Source organism: Mastomys coucha, unplaced genomic scaffold (genome assembly GCF_008632895.1).
Source record: "Mastomys coucha isolate ucsf_1 unplaced genomic scaffold, UCSF_Mcou_1 pScaffold12, whole genome shotgun sequence".
Taxonomy (NCBI): Eukaryota; Metazoa; Chordata; class Mammalia; order Rodentia; family Muridae; genus Mastomys; species Mastomys coucha.
This window is the reverse complement of record NW_022196894.1, coordinates 65,376,307-65,390,364: the sequence shown is the minus strand read 5'-3', so window position 1 is coordinate 65,390,364 and position 14,058 is coordinate 65,376,307. Positions and strand designations below refer to the sequence as shown.

Here is a 14,058-nt window from a genome sequence, read left to right as displayed (position 1 = left end):
GGTCCTCCGGTAGAACTATGTCCAATTTCCTGAGGAACCGCCAAACTGATTTCCAGAGTGGTTGTACCCAAATATTTCATTGTGTTGGTTTTGTTATGGTCTCTGTCAATCCTTAATGTGTACTGTCAGGAAATACATCTTTTGTAACTTAATATCTGTGAGCCTAATACAAGCAGAGTAAGGTTTAGGGAAGCTACCCAAAGGAGTTTCGCCTTGTCACTGTTATTATAAATCAATAGAACCTCCTTAGAACCAGAGCTTATCTGGAAGAAAGTTTTAATAAATTAGTAGAAACCCACTAGCTGCTAGATAGTGCATGAGATCACTCTGATTGATACAGATGTTGTGTGATCCTTCATATGAAAAGAAAATGATTCCTCAAAAAGTAGGCTATGCCAGCTGAAACCTCCCATGAGTTGGACAGAGACGTCATCTTTAACTTAATATGTTTTAAATACATTGCAATAAGAGTAAACAATGTAAAAAAGGAAATTAATTGAGGACAAAAGAAAGCTTCCAACATGTGGTTTATGGTTTAGGTATAATTAGAATCTGAAAGCAGGAATAAGGGGTCAAGAAAGGATAGTATTATGTGGTGAAAGGTAGTCTATGATGTGATCAAACATGTAAACAATACCTGAAAATTTAATCTCTACTTTTGAAAAAGACACTTGTACCAGTTTCCCTGATGACTTTCAGGAATTTTGGTCAGCAAACAATAATTCAGAAGATATTATCAAACTTCTAAAAGCCACACATTCTATTCAATATAGTGCCTAAAAATTTTCTGCATTATAAGAAGGTGTAATGTCTGTGTCTATTAATAATCTTACATTTTTTTCTATCGCAAAACTTTAAATTCATAGACACAATTCCCTTTGTCTAAAATTACCTTATAACCAGAGACAAAGAATTTCCCAAGGGTGAAAGCACTGTCAATAAATTACCTAGATCAACAGATGTTATGTGAAATGATACATGAAATACATACCCAAAATTAAGGCATTGGCTATTGACAATAGACTCAGAGTCAACTAGGTACTATCATCCTTACAAATGACCTATATTTTCCTTAACCATTATATACTTTGTAATTAGGCAGGGCACTATTGCAGATATGTCTACCTATACAAAGTGATGCTGAAGTCAGGAGCCAGTAAACAAGATTGGAAAAAGTAATCAACATCTGTGCATCCTCTTTAGTGTCAGTCTAGATCAACTAAAATATGTTCTTTATTATTATTATTACTGTTTTTCTTTATTATTATTACTACTGTTTCACATTGTTATTGGTGAAGGATCAAATAAATACTTTGCATTATATCATGTGTAATGCATATATATAGTAGTTTGAAAGAGATATCTCACATAAGTCTTAGACATTTATTGACTGTGTTCCTAATTGGTGGCTTTTTAGAGAGGAATAGAAAGTGCAGCCTAAATTTGGAGGAAATATATACCATGAAGACAATCTTTGTAGTTTCAAAAGCTATGGCACCACACTTTGTTCTTTTGACTTTTTTTTTTCTGCTTTGAGAAGTGAGCTATCAGCTGTTGCTCCAGTCACCTGTAATCCCTTACCTTGATTATGTTACCATAGAATCTAACACTTTATAAATGTTAGCCACACCTGACCCTTCCCTCTATAAGTAACCGTGGCTGTAGAGTTTTATCATCACAACAGTAAAAACACCTATGACAGAATTTGCTAACATGAAATGGGCTATTGTGACCGAATTGTCTATGGGGCTTGGGGAAAACATGGAAGCTTTGGATCTTCAGACTAGAGAAGAGGTTGTATGCTCCAATGATACTCATTGGAGTTTGGAAGACAGTGCTTATAGCACTCTGGATTATATCATACTAACTCAAGAGGCTTTTCAGTAAAAGAAAATTATCTGTTTAAGTAAGGTCCATTCTTGTGATATTTTGGCAAATGAGGTACTTTCTGTCCTTTTCCTAAGAACATTTTTGAGGATATATTAATATATAGTAGACTAATTTTTAAGGAACTTGATATTGACTCTGCCATGTGTTCAAACATGTGATAGCCTTACCAAAGTATACATAGGAAAACAAACAAACAAAAACAAATAACAAGAACAAGAAAAACAACAACAAAAACCACTGGAACAGAAAGAACTACAAAACGCATAGCTGAGAGGAAAAACATTGCTAACGAAAAGCTAAGGATTTTACTGGATGACAAGGCTGTAATCGTGAAGATTAGTATCCTTTATGAAAGGCCAAATCTGGATTGTAATAAACAGAAGTATGCCCCCAAATCAAGACTCAACCCTGTTATCTTCAAACAATTAAAAAGAAAAAGGCCTGATGAATTAACAAAAGCTTCTGTAATGTGATTTAAAAGGACAAGTATTCATGCAAAAAGCAAAAGCAACAAACGATACTTTCAGGGTGGCCCATGTGATTCTGTCTTCATACTCATGAAGGATACATGAATACAAGATTGTGGTTCTATGGTTCAGAAGAACAGCTGAGGCTAGGATATGTTTGGCAGGTAAGTCCCAGGATCTAAGTCCTGAGATGGCAAAAGAGAGGGCAAAAAGAGATACAGCACCAAGCTGTAAAAGTGAACTGGGATTACCATAGAGACTTCAAGATGTCGGAGATGGAAATATCTCCAACAGAGAGAAGCCAGGTAGCAAACCAGAAAGTGGAGCTATCTAAGCCCTCCAACATCAGACACAGAGCTACAGGATTTGGAGATTCTTTTGTTTAGTTTTTGTCTTGCTTTGCCCAGTATTCCATAGTTATGCAGGCACTGAAATGATAATAATATTCTGTGCCATTGACATTGGAAAAAATGTGATTTCCCTTTTAAGTTTACAGTGGGTTACAGTTAAAAGATATCTTTAAGTCTCAGAAGAGATTGGATTTTGAACACTTAAATAGTGTTACAATTTTGAAAAACTGTGAGGATGTTTGAAGTTGAACTAAATGCATTTTGGATTTTTTAAGGGATTAAGCCTAGGGGAGCCAGGGAGTGGAATATGGTGGTTTAAATGAGATGTCTCCAATATATCATGGGTATTTGAATACTAGGTCTCCAGTTATTTGGTGACCTTGGTGGAGGATGTATCTTTCTGTAGGTGGGCTTTAAGGTTTTAAAAGCTAAATGCCGTTCTCAGTTTGCTATGTTGGCTTCCTGTTTGGTATTTGACATGTGAGATTTTAGTTTCTACTCCGGCTGATAGTTGCCATCTCTACTTTTTCATGGTTTCCACGGGTCTGGATCTATAAGCCCAAAATAAGCCCATTCTGTACATTCTCTTGGACATTCTACTTTATTACAACAAAAAATGTCACTAATACAATGTAAAAACACCAAACTTGTTTCAAAGAAAAATTTAACCTTCTATTTTTAACAGGAAGAGCCTATGCTTCAAATGTCAAATTAACATTTGGGCTAAAAACCAGGCTCCTTCTCCAGTGTGTAACTAATCCTGTTTGCAAGCTTCCTAGCAGGATAAAACTGACGATCATCTGTACCATAAAACTACTTTTGGACAATCTAAGTTGCTTCTCTAGGCACTGCTAAAAAGAAAAAGAGAGTAAATAGTTTATGTTTTGGCACTTAATTATTTTCTATTCTAACTACGCTATATGTCTTTGTATCATAAGATAAATTATATAAATTAAAAGAACTACCTTGTTCTTATAATGTTGTATGTGCAATAGGTAGTAAGCATCATTAGGTTTCTGGCCAATGTAGTGCTGATTATTAAATACAGTAGAAAAGTCTAATATATATTAATATATCTTTAATCTCTCAAACACTGGACCACCAAACAGGCAGCATACACCAGCTGATATGAGGCCCCCAACACACATACAGTAGAGGACTGCCAGGTCTGTGTTCATTTAGAGATGATGCACCTAACCCTCAAGAGACTGGAGACCCCAGGGAGTTTAGTGGTGAGGTGGGGTGCGGGGTGGGGATATCCACATGAAGACAAGGGGTGGGGAGGAGGTGTAGGATTTGGAACAGACAGAAGGTAGATCAGGGTGGGGTGGGAACAAAATATGGAGTGTAAAACAATTAAACACTATTACTGAAGATATGGAGCACTCACAAAAAGGGACCTATCATGATTGCCCTCTGAAAGACCCAACAAGCAGCTGAAAAAGTCGGATGCAGATATTTACCCCCAACCAATGGACAGAAGCAGCTGATCCCTGCTATTGAAGACTGAAAGAAGCTGAGGAGAAGAGCAATTCTGTAGCAGGACCAGCAGTCTCAATTAATCTGGACCCCCAAGATCTCTCAAACACCAGACCACCAAACAGACAGCATATACCATGTGATATGAGGCCCCAATACACATACAGTAGAGGACTTCCAGGTCTGTGTTCTTTCAGAGATGATGCACCTACCCCTCAAGAGACTGGAGTCCCCAGGGAGTTTAGAGGTCAGGAGGGGTGGGGGGTGGGAGCATCCATGTGGAGACAGGGTGGGGTGGGGAGGAAGTGTAAAAAATAAATTAATTTATAAGATAAATATATATATCATCTGCAATAAAAGAATTGAATTTTTTCTTAAAGGTGCATAACAAATTCATATGTATGGATAAATGGTATGTATCTATAAATCTTAGTAGCATAGTCACAGTCTTCAGGTATATTTGGCTTATAATGAACAGATAATCAAATAATTTCATTTGTGTTAATTATACATAGAATTCCAGCATAGCATTTTCTTAATGGTTAAAAGAAATGCAAGTGATTGTCCATATGAAAATGTTTCAAAAATTGAAAATATTATGAAGAGTTACAAATGAACCATAAAAATAAATGGCTTGTTATTTTAGTCTCATTGCGTTTCTAATGAGGCACCCTGGGAATAAAGCTAAGCTGAGCTTGTAAGTCCATTAATAAAATGAGAGAAAAATAAATAGGACATCATTTTAAATCTCAAATTTTTCTAAAAGTAGGATTTGTTTAATAGGAATATTCCAAGAAATCTAACCTAGATAAAATTGTTTAAGGCATTCTACATTGAAGAATATTATCAAATTTAACTTACATATAGACTCTGCACAAAATACCTAATAGATACAAACTTGAATTCTTCATATTACCTCTAAATAAGTATTTAATTTGTGACACTGGACCAATAAAAATGACTAAGTCGTGAGATTTACTTAGGATCTAACCATTTTTTCAAGAATTATTGTCGGGCGGTGGTGGCACATGCCTTTAATCCCAGCACTTGAGAGGCAGAGGCAGGCGGATTTTTGAGTTCGAGGCCAGCCTGATCTACAGAGTGAGTTCCAGGACAGCCAGGACTACACAGAGAAACCCTGTCTCGAAAAACCAAAAATAAAAAAATAAAAAAAAAAATATTTATTTAAACATTCTTGTAAGGTATCTGATCAAAGACACTATAAATACTTTTACTTTTAAAAATGGAAATGTATACAGGATTTTAATTAATATACTCACAGTCTTAAATATTCATACTCATTTTTGTAGAATTTGGAGAAGAAAATACATATTTCTCTGAAGAAAAACATTTTATTTTATTTTTTTTATCAGATGTTTTCTTTATTTACAATATCTCCTTTCCCAGGTACTCCTCCAAAAGGAAAAAGAAAAAGAAAATAAGGAAAAAACCCCAAAATCTAAAATAATCCCGTTCCCTCTCCCCTCCCCCTGCTCACCACCCCACCCTCTCCCACTTCCATGCCCCTGGCATTCCCCTACACTGGGGCATAGAACCTTCACAGGGCCAAGGTCCTCTCCTAACATTGATGACTGACTTGGCGATCTTCTGCTATGTGTATATGCTGCTGGAGCCATGAGTCCCCCCGTGTGTACTCTTTGGTTGGTGTTTTAGTCCCTTGGAGCTCTGAGGATACTAGTTAGTTCATATTATTGTTAGTTCTAAGCAGCTGCAAACCCTTCAGCTCCTTGAGTCCTTTCTCTAGCTCCTTCATTGGGGACCCTGTACTCAATCCAATGGATGGCTGTGAGCCTCTACTTCTGTATTAGTTGGGTACTATAAGAGCCGCTCCGGAGACAGCTATATCAGGTTCCTGTCAGCCAGCACTTGCTGATATCCACAATAGTGTCTGGATTTGATGATTGAATATGGGAAGGATTCCCAGGTGGAACAGTCTCTGGATTGCACAGTCCAAGTGGATCAAAGACCTCCACATAAAACCAGATACACTCAAACTAATAGAAAAAAAGGTGGGGAAGAGCCTCGAGCACATGGGCACAGGGGAAAATTTCCTGAACAGAACATCAATAGCTTATGCTATAAGATCAAGAATCAACAAATGGGACTTCATAACATTGCAAAGCTCTGTAAGGCAAAAAACACTGTCAATAGGACAAAATGGCAACCAACAAATTGGGAAAAGATCTTTACCAATCCTATATCTGACAGAGGCCTAATATCTACTATATACAAAGAACTCAAGAAGTTAGACTCCAGAGAAACATATAACCCGATTTAAAAATGGGGTACAGAGCTAAACAAAGAATTCTCAACTGACGAATACCAAATGGCTGAAAAGCACCTAAAGAAATGTTCAACATCCTTAGTCATCAGGGAAATGCAAGTCAAAACAACCCTGAGATTCCACCTCACACCAGTCAGAATGGCTAGGATAAAAAACTCAGGTGACAGCAGATGCTGGTGAGGTTGTGGAGAAAGAGGAACACTCCTTCATTGCAGGTGTAATTGCAAGCTGGTACAACCACCCTGGAAATCAGTTTTGCTGTTCCTCTGGAAATTGGACATAGTACTACCAGAGGTCCCAGCTATACCACTCCTGGGCATATACCCAGAAGATGCTCCAACATGTAATAAGGACACATGCTCCACTATGTTCATAGCAGCCTTATTTATAATTGACAGAAACTGGAAACAACCCAGATGCCCATCAACAGAGGAATGGGTGCAGAAAATGTGGTACATATACACAACTACATCAACTATTAAAAACAATGAATATATGAAATTCTTGGGGAAATGGATAGACCTGGAGAATATCATTCTGAGTGAGTTAACCCAATCACAAAAGAACATACATGGTATGCATTTTCTGATAAGTGGATATTAGCCTAGAAGATCGGAATAGACAAAATACAAACCACAAACCACAAGAAACTCAAGAAGAAGGAAGGCCAAAGTGTGAATACTTCGTTCCTTCTTAAAAGGGGAAACAAAATATTCATGGAAGGATTTTCAGAGACAAACTATGAAGCAGAGACTGAAGGAAGAAAAACATTTTATAAGGAGTATAATCTATGCTTTGTAAAAGGAGTTGATTTCACATGAAGCAATGTGTCCTCTTTCTAAGAGGATTGACTTAAAAATTTTCACTTTCATGTTACTAGGTCATAACATTTTTGGGGTGGGGTTCGAGACGGATGTCCAGTAGGTTTTCTGCATTAAATTTATTGTTGATTTATTATGTTTTTAAATTTTAGTTGGGCTTATTAAAATAACTACGTTCTCAAACCGAAAAAATTAAAAAAAATCGTATTTTCTTCCTGTCAGTTTAGAACAGATAACATCCATTATAGAACTGATTACATTCATTTCACAACTGATAACATACAGATACAGACATAAGTGATGTAGGGTCAACCAACAAATAAATGGCAGGTTTAGTGTTCTAACCTAATTATTTTCACTCAAGAAGACCTGCATCAAGCCTTTATACTGTTTTTTGTCCTTTATTAGTCTTATTCCTTCAAATAATGAATGGTACACAGACACTAAACCAAATGGAAATAAAACACATGATAAAGTTTCAAGTGTTGCATAGCCTTTCTAAGATACTTGTTGAATATCTTGAATTTAAGTTGCATGTAGTCATTAACATTAGCATATCAATAACACTATAATGCAAGTTATGTTACGTCGAGTATATTACTAATAGAACAGAAGGATCTCACAAAAGGTATAATAATTTAGGGAAGAATCTCACATAAGAGCATATTCCTAAAACTAATGATACTGACATTACTTTTAGCTGAAAAAAATAGGTTGAAAAGGAAACAATTATATATTTATATAATTATGTATATGTATATAATTCATGGTTTTATTTCACATTCAGGAAAATGTATTTATGCAAACAAATCATTCATTATTTTTTTTCATTAGTTTGTTTTGTCATTCTCAACTTTCATTCCTCCAATTTTGAATAACTTCTAAAAGAGAATCATTTTGGAGTGTTTACTCTTATCTTAGAAAATTAGGTAAGGTTAATGAACTCTAATAGATTAGAATTTGCTGATCTAATACCAACTTTATTCCATTTCTCAAGGCATTATCTCCAATATTCCTTATTTCCACACTTCAGCTATGTAAAAGAATTTTCTTAACAGATTTAAATAATTCATGTAGTTTAATATTTAAGTGAGTGTGATATATTGTTTAATACAATTCAATATTCTTATCTTTAAATAATAATGAAATGACATTTAGAATATAAAGTCTACTGTGCTATATAGTAAAAATTTAAGGAAAAATAATAAATAATCTAGTCCCTTAATTCTAAAATATAACATCATATACTTAAATATTTTGGCCATGATGACCTCTCATTAAAATTGAAACTTGTAAACTTTATACAATAAAAATGAGTTCACCCAAGGCTATTATACTGTTTTGAATGCACCACTAGACAAGTGTACCTTTCATTCTAATGAAAGAATCCTATTTGAAACGTCATTAAATACATACATATATGCTGATCATATTCATAATTTTGGATATTTTTGATGTAGTACTTAACTTTATTGTTGTTAATTATGCTGAAATTTATGAGTTAGTTCATCTATGAAAATTAACAATAGATTATGAGTTTTGTTTCAAGAGCAACCATAGCAGCCTAATGCAAAGCAGATAAAAGGCCTCATGGGAATAGGAAAGTAGGTTGACTGAGACAACAAACACAAGGCTTCTTACTGCTAAACACTTCATGTTAGGTTTTGGAGAAACTGTGTGAGTGGTTACAAAGGAATCTGGTGATAAGAGAAATTGATGTTTTCACATTTTATAATCTTAGTAATAATGACGCCTGTCATTTAAATATTAGTTATAACACCCCTTGGTAAATAATAAAATTCATTAAGTTATAAAGAATATATTTTCAGCAATGTGGCTAATAATTTGATACTTTAAATCTCATGGTATGATATAATACTCTGATGGTTGACCTACTATTTGTAATGGAGGACTATGTTATTTTCCCAGAATATTATATATATATATATATATATATATATATATATATATATATAATATATGTGTGTGTGTATACATACATATGTACATACACATATATGTGTACACATAACACAATACTCAAGTATTTTAAAAAATCAGATTGGCTTTTTGAAGAAGGGCATTGGAAAGTATTAATGGTAGACAGAGCAATCTAAGTTCATGTAATGACCACATTGGAACATTATTAAAACAAAATTACATTGTTCCCTCATTTTCTTTCCTCTCTTAGACCATTTCTATGCAGATTCTTTGCTATCTCTAAGTTTGAGGATTCTATTAATTTAATTGTTTCTATATTTGTATTTATTATAAGATATAGGAGATAGTATTTGTGGGTAAAAATATAAAGTTTAAGTTATTCTTTTCTATATCTCTATTTAATATTGACTTAGAATCAATATACTCCCACAAACCATATTTTTGTTAATTCTTACTTTTTAATTACTATAATACATAAATTACAATTTATAACTTCTTCATATGAGATATTATTTCATAATGTGGAAAACATTGCCAGCATAATTATCAAAAAACTCTAGTAAATCCCCTAATTTTATATAAAAAAAATCTTCCTTAACACAAATACAGCATACAACATTTAAAACAAAATCAAAATTATTAGTCAGTCTGACTCTTAGAAAAACAATTATGTCAAAGACAAAAAGCTGAAAATTTGAATAAATTTTGAGCAAAACATTAATCAATAAAACCAATGAATTAAAATACCTTTTCTATTTCAAATATATAAAAATATATCTGTTCTTTGATAAGTTCCCCAACTTGTTACATTTGTATAAACAGCATCTGATTTTAAACTAACATATGCCTGCACCTTATTACAATAGCAGGTGTTCATATTACATATTTATTTTGGTTACTTTTTAGATGTAAAATTTTTGGAAGGCTTCAATCTGGTATTTGTGTGAGTGACCTTACATGAACTGTAAATGATGCTAAGAGTGCCATCTATTGCAGAAAATGCTTCACTAGCATCACAAACTCATTTGTTAAATTGAATTGTGTTGTTTTTGGCCAAATATTTCCCCATAGATATATCCCATTTTAGAAAAATAGAATAAAACAACATAAACAGGAAGACAATTACTTTCTGTGAAACTCTGAATAACTTGAATACAACTATTAATGCTCTATGTGATACAGAATTGTAATTAAATTTCTATTTTTATCTAAGTTTAGGTAACAAAGGGAAACCTTACACTTGAAAGTTGTTCAAAGTTTCATGGAGAAAGTCATTTGAATTAGATCATTTTAACAATGTCAAATATTTTTCCTAAATATAAAAGAATATGTATTTATTTAAATATGTATACTCATTTTATAGGAAAGTATACAAGCATTATTTGAAATAAGATTGGGGTATTTTATGTGAAGAACCTAAAAGTAAAATTACTTCTCTTTTCCTCACTGTTTCCTGTCTATCTCTCAAACTTAAAGTTTTCAGTAAAATGAAGGACCATACTCATGTTACACAATACTTAACTACCAAGTAAAATCCTCAGCTCGAGGCTTTAACAAGACTTACCTATAATTCACAACGCTCCTGTTACATCCCTTACATCAATTTGTGTTTCAGTAAGTTCTGCTCTTTCTGGAAAAAGGAGCACCCACTTTTGATTTCCTCCTTCTGCCCCTCTAGCAATAATGACCAAGGAACTTCTCTAGCTTTTCTGCACACCTTCCTTGTAAAACTAAATGCTACATTAGTATTGCTGGGGCTGGGGAAATGTCTCAGTAGCTAAGAGCTGGCTGATCTTCCAGAGGTCCCGAGTTCCTGCACCACATGGTGACTCAGCACCATCTGGAAGGGCTTCTGATTTTGTCTGATATGCAAGAAGACACAACCCCCATGTACATAAAATACATGAATAAATCTTATAAGTAATTAGTGTCATTCCCTTTGTCTTCAGACCCCAGCCCACAATGCTGTGCGGAAGCACACTTCTCTACTACAGGCTATGCCTATAGATGGAACCCCAGGGAAGACCCTACCCACAGCCCAACAACGCTTTTTTTTCAACCCCAATTTATTTATTTATTTTATTAGATATCTTCTTTAATTGCATTTCAAGTGATATCTCCTTTCCCAGTTTTCACTCTTTACAACCCACCCAGTTTCCCCAACAGCACTCCCTCAACTTGTCTCCATAGTCCAATATGGCAAAAGTCCACTGCTCTATGAGAAGCCTTGCCTGTTACTCTGAACCCCAGAATCCAAAACAATAAATGGAGCCCAAGAGATCATGTCAGTACCAAGAATTCCAGAATCCCCTTATCTATCAGTGGCGTTGCCTGTACCTGGAACCTCAGAACCATGCCACCTCCTAGAACCTTAGAAGCAACACAGGTACTCAAAACCTCTAAGGTCACAGAGGCTGACAAAAACCCAGCAGACACTCTTTACCGGACCTGGGTACTTGCAGTGATTAGCAGAACCATACACCATTTAAGCCAGAGGACCAGAAATGAAATAAAAACCAAGGGAAAAATTACATCCAACAAAGATGAACACAGAAATTGACCCCCAAACTTATAATTACCCTAAACCCAGATGACTACAGGACAGCATAAGAATAAAATAAACAGCCAGAGAATATGGAACTACCAGAGCCCAGCTAGCTGTACTCTTCTAGCAAGCCCTGGATATTCCAAAACAGCTGGAGCACAAAAGAGTGGCCTTAAAACCAATTTTACATATGGGGATAGTAGAGGCCACTAAAGAGGAAATAAAGAAATCCACAAGAAAAAAAAAAAAAAAAAAAAACAGAAACAATGAGAGGAAATAAACCTCTTAAGGAGAGACGAGAGGAAAAAAAAAAACCAAATTGATGTAGGAAAAGAATAAAACTGTTCAAGAACTGACAATGGGGATAGAATCAATAAAGAAACCATAAGATAATGGTATCATGAAGATGATAAGCAGGCATTTGCCCATGGACTCAAGTGCAAGTCCCAATTCACCATCACCCCAGGCTCTGAGCAGATCCGTGCCACTATTGAACGGGATGGCTATGCACAGATCCTAAGGGATGTGGGTGGAATCGTTTTGGCCAATGCCTGTGGCCCTTGCATCGGTCAGTGGGACAGGAAAGACATAAAGGATGGGGAGAAAAATACAATCGTCACCTCCTACAATAGGAACTTCATGGGCCGTAACGAGATGCAAACCCTGAGACCCATGCCTTTGTCACATCCCCAGAGATTGTCACAGCTCTGGACATTGCGGGAACCCTTTAAGTTCAACCCAGAAACTGACTTTTTGACAGGTAAGGATGGCAAGAAGTTCATGTTGGAGGCTCCAGATGCAGATGAGCTTCCCCGATCGGACTTTGACCCAGGTCAGGACACGTACCAGCACCCCACTAAAGACAGCAGTGGCCTGCGGGTGGATGTGAGCCCTACCAGCCAGCACCTGCAGCTCCTGAAGCCTTTTGACAAGTGGGATGGCAAAGACCTGGAAGACCTGCAAATCCTCATCAAGGTCAAAGGGAAGTGCACCACAGACCACATTTCTGCTGCTGGCCCCCGGCTCAAGTTCCGTGGGCATCTGGATAACATCCCTAATAACCTACTCTTTGGTGCCATCAACATTGAAAATGACAAAGCCAACTCTGTGCGCAATGCTGTCACCCAGGAGTTTGGCCCTGTACCCTACACTGCTCACTACTACAAGAAACATGGCATCAGGTGGGTGGTGATTGGAGATAAGAACTATGTTGAAGGCTCAAGCCAGGTGCATGCAACACTGGAGCCTCGCCACCTGGGAGGCCGGGCCATTATCACCAAGAGCTTCACCAGAATCCATGAAACCAATCTAAAGATGCAGGGCTTGATGCGACCCCCTCGACCAGCAAGGAAGACACAATCTCGAGCTCTTCTTCAAGCAGTTTTTATTCAGGAACCTTGAATAGCAACTTTTTCTCTGACCCCAGGGTGAAGCTCCCACAGGCTTAAGTACTCTTGTGCCAACCAACCCCGGTAAGCCACGTGGGTAAAGCAGATAGGCCACTCTTACACGAAAGCAGGCACTACCCGCAAGCACAGCCAAATAATGAATTGTTTGTCACTGAGAGCGCTCTCTGTCAGGCTAGCGTAAGGCAGAAGCCTGCGCCATCTTTAAGGCGCGGCACATCACAACTCTCCACAAGGGCTTGCTGGCCCTCACCTTTGCCGACCTCTCTGACTACAACAAGATTCATCCAGTTGACAAGCTGATCATTCAAGGCCTGAAGGACTTTGCCCCTGGCAAGCCTCAGAACTGCATTATCAAGCACCCCAACGGGACCCAGGAAACCTTCCTGCTGAACCACACTTTCAGTGAGATGCAGATCGAGTGGTTCCGTGCAGGCAGTGCTCTGAACAGGATGAAGGAGCTGCAGCAGTGAGGGACCAGGCTGCCTCTCTTGTCCCACTCTGGGCCCTTCTGGGTGTCAAGTACAGGTCCCTGTGCATCATCAGAGCCTGATCTGTCTGTCCAGCACGACCATCTGCTCTAAAATGGTGACAGACCTGCTTCTGCCCTATCCTCAGCCAGAGTGAACCACCATGGAGGATAAACCACCATGGAGGACACTTAAGATATGTCCTAGCCCGCCTCCTGTTCAGTTTGGTTTTCTTTGAGCAATCTATGCAACTGTATTTATTTTTGATGACAGCACTTCCTCTACAGAAGTTTTTATTCTGCCTGATCATTTCACTGGTGGCTAAAGGATTTTAGAGAAACTTGTTCTTATAAGAAAAAAAAGAGATCCTAATCTATTGAAGAA

General features: G+C 36.7%; 1 pseudogene across 1 annotated transcript in view; it reads left to right on the top strand.

The window, feature by feature from the left end:
* Nucleotides 1–13,677, top strand: part of LOC116083534 — a 64,280-nt pseudogene extending 50,603 nt beyond the window's left edge. The window contains exons 2-3 of the transcript XR_004115764.1: nucleotides 12,205–13,112; nucleotides 13,438–13,677. The product of XR_004115764.1 is annotated as an aconitate hydratase, mitochondrial pseudogene (transcript). The remainder of the gene's footprint in view (nucleotides 1–12,204; nucleotides 13,113–13,437) is intronic.
* Nucleotides 13,678–14,058: the final 381 nt, after the last annotated feature.